Below are 9,879 nucleotides of genomic sequence, written 5' to 3' on the forward strand. Positions count from 1 at the left end.
TTACTCAGAACCTCCCTGCCTTTTCTCTTCATCATCCTCCTCCTCATATTACTCAGTGTAATTATAGCACTGTTGTTAAGATAGCGGTTTTCCCGTTAAATTTAGTGAGTTCTTACATTAGTTGGCGGGCAAAAATGTTCTATTGCGGGAGGCGGGACTTTTAGCGGTTTTTAAGTTCTGTTAGCTTTTTACTGGCGGATTATTCTGTCCTACAATTTTTGTTTTGAATAGTGCAAGTTCTTTGAAATTATATTCATTTCTGCAAGAGAACGCCGTTGTGAGCTCATCATGCCACGGAGATGTCAATATGGCGAATATTCTAACACCTTCCATAAGCCTTGAATTTATTTATGCGACATTTTTTATGGCAATCGTCGAGTCTGTTGATGCTGGGCATGAGGTCCAACTGACAGGGATCCGCCAAGTATGTGAAGAGGTACTTTAGGAAAGAGTGGCTGCAGAATCCTAAATTTTATGAAAAAAAAAAAATCACTGCCATTCAGTTCCAATGAAAGAAGCTTCTCGTAACCTGCAACAGCAGTGGGACCAAAGCTGCATTCTGTGATGAAATGAACTAGTACAGGGATGCTTACGACAAATATTCCTTGCTAGCGCTGGGCGAATTTGCTTTCACCATTTTGATGCTGCTGTGGTAAAACGCAGATGTTGGACACATGTACAGTCACCTAAACATTATCAGTTGTTTACCTACTGATAATGTACTTTGATAATGATAATGAAACCTACTCTGAACAGAGATGACAAATCCCATCATATTTATTGAACCGCACTCCGAAGGCAGAGTAAATGCGGCTTATAGCAAATATAACAATCGCCCGCAGAGTGCTCGTCAATCTAAGCTGAAAATAGGCGACGTCTTTCTATGAGTGAAAGCGTCTGCAGGCCGCAGTTTGTAATCAGGAAAGAATGACGTACTTTTGCAAAGTTAATTTAAACTTTGATATATCTGAAAATGTAATATTCTTAATTTAGGTTTCTACCCTAAAGAGAAAGAAGTGGTTTCTATTATATATTGAAAAAGAAAAAAACTGATTATATTGTTTTCAGGCCAAGTAACAAAACCAAATGAGTAAAAATTAGCTTTTTGTCACTAATATTTAATTTAGCGGCTTTTAGCGGGTTATGATGCGGGTTTTGTGTTTCTGGATTGGCAACTGGTAATTTGTTACTGTCGCCAAGATCAGGTCTCCATTATAATTCGTAGCCAGCGTCGAACAAGAAGCATATCGAGCAGAATTATAGGAAGTGGCGGGCGGGGCTCCATTTCCCAGCAACTGCAGCCTTCGTCTCTCGGTCGAGACAGTTTCGACCTCGCGCGGGCGCTGACTAAACTCGCCAGTGCGCACAGTAACGTCGTTTTTGCCTTACGTGGCATGCGCTGCAGTATTCAACTACTTCCTGAGCAGCTTACGTGAGGGATGTAATCGTAACGAGCTGAACGACCCTGCCGGAGACGGCGGCGATCTGCGCCTCATGGTGACCAGTGTGCCTATCTTCGCGGTCGGCTTCGCTATCACGCTGCATGTGCTTCCGGGTCCAACGTACACTCTCATTTTCCCCATATCTTTCCCCGAGGTTCTCCTGTGGCGAGGTTTCCTAAAGGCTTGGCGAAAGCTAATCAGGGTGTCGATTGCATGGTTCAGATTCTTCAGACTAACTAAATGCAGTTGCATGCACCACCTAAGCTGTGGACGCCATGTAGGCGTGTGTGTGTGTGTGTGTGTGTGTGTGTGTGTGTGTGTGTGTGTGTGTGTGTGTGTGTGTGTGTGTGTGTGTGTGTGTGTGTGTGTCCGCCGTGTCACGTGGACGTGCATGCCCTCTCAGCCTGTATAAATTACGCAACACGCAGAGCTGGGCCAACAATAATTTCCGTTCGCGGACGTAATTAATTAATTAATTTATTTATTTATTGCGGGGGGGGGGGGGATTCATGCAACGGCAATTAGATGGCATCTTTATTTTACTCAACACAGACACACTATGCGCCATGAAGTTGTGTACCATTGACCTATGCTCGGAGTGTAGAGTTGAAATTGCCGATGTGTACGTTGTCCATTTAGAATGCAAAACATTCGAGACGTGCTGGAATGTTTGATCGCCGCTTACGTGATAGGACGGTGCGCGAATCACGTTCAGGGCTATGTGCGTACGTTCTCCCTCCTCCAAGTGAAATGGAAGGCGAAGCCGGAAAGCCCGCCAGTACACGATAGGCAGAAGTGCACCGTCGCTCCTTGCTCCCTTTTGCCTGGGCAGAGTAAGTGTGTAAGTGAATTTACGCCGGCACTAGTTATCTGCTTTTCGTAAAGGTGTCTACAGTTGGAAGCCTGCGGCGATTGCAACGATGCATTATGCTTACTACATAGCAAAACCAATTCTGAGTGCAGCCGTACGTGTCCAAAGCCATGGCGAACGAACAATATCCTCACAAGTGAGTTCGTGATTCGGACGAAAAGAAGGCGAGTGATTTTCAACCTTTCGTCGCACATGCGCGCATTGTATTTTTTATGAGCAGCGCGCTACAGACATGACAACTTTAACGTAATCACCGCCATAGTAAACTGGTTGCAATTCTTAGTTTGGACCCAATAAGATCCCACTTGCTTCAACGCTCTCTTCATATGCACCTCAATACGCATCTGCACTCAGAAGACTTCGCAGCCTGTCCAAGCGGAACTTAAAATGCCGCTGCCTAGTGTAAAACGATGGAACTCCCGTAATGTTTTCGTGTACAGTTCGGGTTATATAGATGCTTAAATGTAAAAATTCCACGTTGAACGAGCTACAGGGGAGAACTATAAATAACTTTTTTTTTTTTAAATCGCCATTTGTAACGTGACATGCTTAGCCCACTCTTATTTATACGAAGTTCTTTTATACTCTTCGGTATAATTCCTCTCTATGCCTCTATAGAGCCGTGCATGCATGACTGATCATCGGCTCCTACTTCATAAGGAACGTATCTTGCCTTCATCATCATCATCATCAGCAGCAGCAGCAGCATCATCATCATCAACCTGATTATACCCACTGCAGGGCGAAGGCCTCTCCCATATTTCTCCACTTAACCCGGTTCTGTGCTAGCTTTATCCTCTTGACCCCTGCGAACTTCTTAATCTCATCCGCCCACCTAACTTTCTGCCGCCCCCTGCTACGCTTTCCTTCCCTTGGAATCCAGTTTGTTACCCTCAGCGACCATCGGTTATCCTCTCTTCGCACTACATGTCCTGCCCATGTCCATTTCTTCTTCTTAATTTCCACTAGAATGTCGGTAACTTGAGTTATTTCTCTGACCCACTTTGCACGCTTTCTATCTCTTAATGTTACCCCTACCATTTTTCGTTCCATAGCCCTCTGGGTTGTCCTCACATCTTGCCATCACATTTACTCAAAAGCAATGTCTTCCGATGTTTCGCCTCGAAGGAGAGAGTATTTTGAACTCAGTTCTACGCGGATGTCTGCTCTCGAGGACATCGATCAAAGTGTAGAAGACAGCGAATACGGCATAAATGGTAGACTTTGTTTCCTCCAACAGGCGCTGACCACGACGGGCTTTGTGACTGCGCGATTTTTTTTTCTTTAATGGCGATTAGACTCCTCAGCCCTCATACTAATGCGTTGCGTCGAGAAGCCGATCATCTTCATCCCGAAGCAAGAAGGTATGCGAAACAACACAGCGATGGGGCGTGCATAAGAAAAGACGCAAACGAAGCCTTGACGATAGCAATAGCTTCGTTTGTGTCCTGTCAGTCCCTGCATTGTTTCGTACTTGTTCGTCGTACACCAGTCGATCAAAATTACCACTTTACTGCACCAAAAAAGCCGCATGATTTTTTCACCGGCAAAAGCGTCGTCCTGGCTGTTATCATCGCTTTGATTTACTTTCTCGAGGGCCATATAGGTTGGCAGTTCTTCACAACCTTCTTGTCTGCGAGGCGGAACACACGGCAACACACTGTATTTGGACGTATATGATATGATACCAGCAAAATTACGCGAATGATATATGAAATCAGGCACCGATAATACGCCATATGCACAGGCTTAATTTTCAATGTATAACCCTATAGGTAGGAAGAATAGAGGTAGCTACTATAACCAGCAATCCCGCGTAGAACCACTAGCCTGCGCAAATACAAGAAAGGCAAACGCAGCACAACTTGCATGTGACCGTAAAAAATTTTGTAATCAGAGCTGCGCGCGCTGGGATTGGCGCGTTAAAAGGGTAAATTTGGAAACATAACTATACTCTGTAGCCAAAAATCTGCAAAGAGTGCATGTTGGGCAAAATTTTAACGTCAAACACGTATATTCAACGGACAGTGCACCTAGAAATACGATGCAGAGTGGCCTGGTGTCGGGAAACCAAATCGCTCTATTTCCGCCGGTTCCGACTTACGTTCAGCACTGAAATAGAAAAAGATGTTTTTCTTTTTCTGCGGGTTTTGAGGTGATGTTCGCCCAATTTTACCAAGCCTGAAAGCTATTTAATGAAATCTGCGCCGTTTTGCATTATGCCTGTGTCGTGTTTGTTGGACAGCAGCCACCAATACTGGGTGCGTCAGTCACGCGCCTTCGCTTGTATACCATCCCGCGTTGTGAACAGTGAGCATGTAAATGGGACAGTGCATAGTGTCTCGACTCACTGCCGCTGCCGTACTGGGCGTGCTTGTTTGAGCGACTGAGTGGAAGGAGGGAATGCCCCAAGCGCTTCGCGTTTCGCTTGTTATACGGCTCGCCAACGAAGTTCGCCAAGGAACTCGCTCGCCGCACGGTGGCAATATGAAGATCATCGAAGATATTCAGAAATCTCGAACAAACCTTCTTGGTTCTAGGTTAAACCTTTATTAACGACTCCACCGGGGTGGCGCAGAGGTTAAGGCGCTCGACCACTGTTCCCAAGGATGCGGGATCGAATCCCGGTCTCGGCGGCCGCTTTCCGATGGAGGCAAAAAGCCAGGCGCTTGTGTGCTGTTGTGCGATGTCAGTGCACGTTAAAGAATTCGAGGTGGTCCAAATCTCCGGAGTCCTCCACTACGGTATCTCTCATAGCCTGAGTCTCTTTGGGGCGTTAAACCCCACAAACCAAACCAAACCAAACCTTGATAACGGTATAGCGAAAGACAAAGGCTAGATAAAAGTCGGCGCAGGACTTGCAGCTTGGAGACGTCACAGAAGCGCTTGCGAAGAGCACATCTGCTGTATATTCCCAACGGTCGCACTCACCTAAGAGTAAATGACCTCACTGCATGCAATAACGGCTCAAAACTTCCTCGTCGGAAGTTAATGCAAGTCATTGATTGATTGATTGATTGATTGATTGATTGATTGATTGATTGATTGATTGATTTGTGCGCGTGGACCGAACGAACACTGCCATGAGACATTCTGGAGTGAAGAATTGTGGGTAAATTCCTATTTATTTATTTTCGATACCCTCAAACGCCGCGGCATTACAGAGGGGAGTGAGCAAGCAAAGGACGTAAGAATTTTTTTTTTTTTTGAAAGGCGGCAAAGCAACGTAGTTAAAATGTAGGAGCATACAATATTCCAAGCAGTGAAGCAAAGACAGAAAGAAAGTACAGACTGCTCGAAAATATGACTGCTCAAAAATAAATTATTTTCCGCGAACTGGCATCCTACGAACTTTTATGTTTGATTGTATTGAAATAGAGGTGTGTGTGTGTGTGGGGGGGGGGGGGGGGGGGTAAGTAAGTTCGCGGCCGGTTCGTTATTTTTTTTTTTTTTTTTGCGCCCTGAATGTAGGATGCCGAGTAATAAGAAACGAACCTGTGTTGCAGTTTATTTCGTCTCCTAAGAGGTATAGATGGATTATTGTCAAGCTGTGGAGAAATAAACACCGTCACCAGATCCTTCCTTTGTTTCATTTTTTTTTTTATTGTGTTGTTAGCAAGTTATTTGCAATTAACCATTTCTCACGTGCCTTCAAGAAGATTGTTGGAGCAGCTGAGTGTACACCTGTGTAAGCGCTTCGCGTCTATCTCGGCCCTCCTGGGCCACCGAATTGCAGAGGAATACCGGGGAAAGGTCTTCCCCGACGGTCTGCTGTGTTCCGCGAGGCCATCCGGAACCGTGATAATACGACGGAACACCAGGATAGCAGTTGACCGAGTTGGCTAGGTCATGTCAGACCACCGCATTACGCATGCCAACGCCTAATCTTGACCCTGACTGGTTCTGTGGAATTATCTATCTGCTTCGGAGATGTTTATCTTGCGTTAAAAAATGAAAGGTGGGAAATTATTTCTATGTGGTCTGTGAAAGATTGTAAACGGATTACGGGGGATGTGCAAAGGCTTTTTTTTTCTTTATGTGTGTTTGTGTGCGTGTGTGTGTGTGTGGGGGGGGGGGGGGTCCCTTTTCCCCCTTAGTAGCGGCACTGGCTGTCAGTATCGCCTCCACCTTCATGTGGCCTCTGCTGCGAAGCTTCGGGTCTGGCACCTCGTGCGTCGTAAGCGGGGTGCTTGGGACTGTGCGATCGTGAAGATGCCGTTCGCTGCGTGCCCCGCATATGCCCTCAACGTCAGAGCAGATGAGACATGTCGCGGACAGCGCCTGTGAGGCAGCAAACGTCGCTCAAGAGCACCAAGCAGGCGTCAGCTCCGGCAGCAGCTTGTCTGCCGGGAAGCTACAGACGACAAAACTGAGCTGTCCACCATGGCCAGGGTCGCGCTGCAGTTTTTCGAGTTCTCAGATTACTGCTAGAACATCTTGCGAATAATAAGACTAAGCGTGTCTCGTAGCTTATGTGTCTCATTAAAACTAAGTCTTTCGGTGGTGGAAGTCTCTGCTAGACGTGTTAGCTCGAAGAGACTGTTGACAAAGACGAACCATACGGGACAGGCACTATACTTCCTTTTTCACCAACCTATAGCTGTCCGATACAGTTTCATGCTGATATATTGATTCATAGTGGTCACGTTTTTACGCGCTCAGAGTGACTAATAGTAATCGATTATCGAGAAAGGAAAGACGCAGTCGGTTGACCCTCACCTCGCCAGTAGGGAAGGGACCAAGAAGAGAAGGAAAGAAGGAAGAGAGAACGTTTATTTGCGTTCAGATGGAGCCCAACGCGAAAGACCCCTGAAATTGAGATGGCCACCATTAACATGGGTGTCTGCGCGCGCATACCTCAGGCGGAACCAGCGAATTTCGAGCGGTGCGCGTGAGCTGCAGAAAAATGAATTCTTCGCCATTTTTGTTTAATTTGTCCCGCTGTTGGCTCGTGAACTGCTGCTCACTTTTCAATTCCTGGCTGCTATTGCCGTATTTATTTGAATCTGGGCCGATACTCCTGTTTTTTTTTTTTTTTTTTTTTTTTTTTTTTTTTTTTTTTTTTTTTTTTTTTTTAACGCAAGATATGAAACTCTTAGGTCAACTTAGAGTCGAGGATTTCGTCGTCGTATCGTAAAATGCGCGAGCTAACTCGAAGGAAACGTTATAAAGCGCGCGTCGCTAGGAGTTGTATAGTTAGCTCGATCGCTGCAGCCTGGGCGGACATCCGCGGTAGGCTTGGTTGCGCGCTCGTTCTGAAAGTGCAGAATCTCAAATGCTCTTGATGACACTGAAGATGGTGCACTGTGCCTATATAAGGCAGTGACGAGAATGTCAGCGATGACGGTTACGAGCGGGCGGAAGCAGGTTCGTATAAATAAATGTCGTTTGCGTGATTTCCCTGCTGTCGTTCTTAATGGTTTTTTCAGCCAGCTTACATTCGAGGAATTGTTTTTTTTTTTTTTGAAGGGGGGAGGGAGCGGCTTCATCTTTCGAGTGTCGGCTTAGCCTCATGGTCGGCCTAGATTCGTGTAAATACGTGTGCTATTCTCAATGCGTATAGGTTACGGAACCTCTCAACGGCCAATGACGTTTCCTCCGGATCGAAGCATTTGTAATCTATGAAAATCATGTGCATAGAATATACAAGGCCTTATTTCTATATGAATGTGGTCAACTCCCGCACTTTCCTTCCGAGCTTGGTTCGGTTTTTATAGGGTTTAAAGTAGGTCTTCGGATAATTTTGTGTGCACGGCTGCAATATTTCCGACCACAGCAGTACTTTTGTTTTCCAAGAGATCTCGCCGGAATTGATTATGAAGGTTTAATGTTTGTTACTGTAAGCACGCGACCGCCACCGTGCGGGAATTCCGCCAACGCCCGCGCAGAGGCAGGTATGCCCCCGCGTGCATCTGCGGCCCCTCGACGCTGTCGCATGCATGTGCAGATAGCGTCTCGCGGAAACGCGTAGCGAACCGCATCATGCTAAAACTCTCAAGGAGCACGGAACTGCAAACGTGCAAGCATTTGTTAGTAAAAAATTCCCGTGGCCATGAAAGGCAGAGCCGATTTCGCGCACAGCCGCTGACCTAAGGTCGAGAATGTCCCTTGAAATATTTGCTGCCAGCGAAGCCAAGGTTATTTCACCAAGCTCAAACAACAGACCGAGGCGATCGCACTCGGTGTGAACTCTGCGCGATAGCGGGGCGATAGGCAGCTGGGACCTCGTTTGACGCAGGCTTTGACCGGATTCGTGATTTGCTCCGATTTTACGCGGCTTTAGCGCTGAGGTTCGGAGCGCATTTTCTCCTTTTGCTGGTCCAACCTGCAGCGCCGTCCAAGGGATAGCGTTCGGATGCTGAGCCCAATGTCTCGGGATTGAATTCCGGCCACAACGGACGCATTTTGACGGAGAAGAAATGTAAAAAATACGCATGCACTGTGCGATGTCGGTGCACGTATAAATATTTAAAGAGCACTTGCAGGTGGTCGAAATTAATACAAAGCCCTTCCTCAACGGCGTCTCTCGTAGCCCACCTGCTGCTTCCAGGCATCAGGCTCCCACATTTCACTGCAGTGCACTCTACTGTACTGCACGGTATTGTAGTGCACTGCACTGCACAGGAGTAGAATTACAAGGTAAACATTTTTATGGGGCGTTTTTTAATTCTTTACATAAAACAAAATGTTGTACAAAGCTTATAGTAGTTGCTTACTATACACTAAATGTCAACGCTTGCACTTACCGGTCCTAAAATGCATCCAAGGATTCTTATTACATTGCTAATCGTTTTCGCATTTACTCTTCGTTTCTCTTCTTCCTTCTGGAGGTCGGACCTCGATATAGATATTTTCCCTTTCTTTATAACTGACGTAGTGCATCTTAGTACTTAAAGCGGCAATGACAGGCTCGTTCGATATATTGCCGCTTTATACTTCTGTGAATAATATATAGGTCTGTGATTCGACTCGCAAAGATTTAGTGTCTAGCACATGGTGCATATTACAAAAAAAAAAAAAAAGAACGCGATATAAATCGGAATCGGGAAGCTCCTCCCACCGAGAGCGACCGCCATTTTAAAATGCTCGTGTGACGTCAGAAGAGAATACGCGGCGGTGCGTCGTCTGCAATGCAGGCTGCAATATGAAAGGACACGTCTCTTTTTCTTTTGTGGACGATTGACGCAGTGGTCGTCCCTCATGCACAAGTGCTTGATTTAGGATGTTACCGCACGAAAGCGATATAGAGTAAGGCATGTTTTCTTCAGCATAATGCACGGTCACAGGCAGTGGCCTGCACAGTTAGGTCGTTAGGTTCCTTAGCTTATCGACGCACTAATCTGTCGCATTACTGCATTACACCGGCGACGACGCCAGCACGACCAACGGTCGCCTATCACCAGGTTTTCGGGCTCCGCGACGCCGACGGAACTGATCAGCGGAGGGTCGCTCGATCTGTTTTGGTCGCATTGGAGGCCGAGCGAGAATTTGACACCCGATGAGTTGCCTGAGCAGCTGCGCTTATCTGTAGTTAGAAAAAGGAAAACAAGCAGCTACACTTTGTAT

The sequence above is a fragment of the Amblyomma maculatum genome, chromosome 1 (assembly GCF_055883805.1).
Source record: "Amblyomma maculatum isolate TAMU_Amacu chromosome 1, ASM5588380v1, whole genome shotgun sequence".
Lineage (NCBI taxonomy): Eukaryota > Metazoa > Arthropoda > Arachnida > Ixodida > Ixodidae > Amblyomma > Amblyomma maculatum.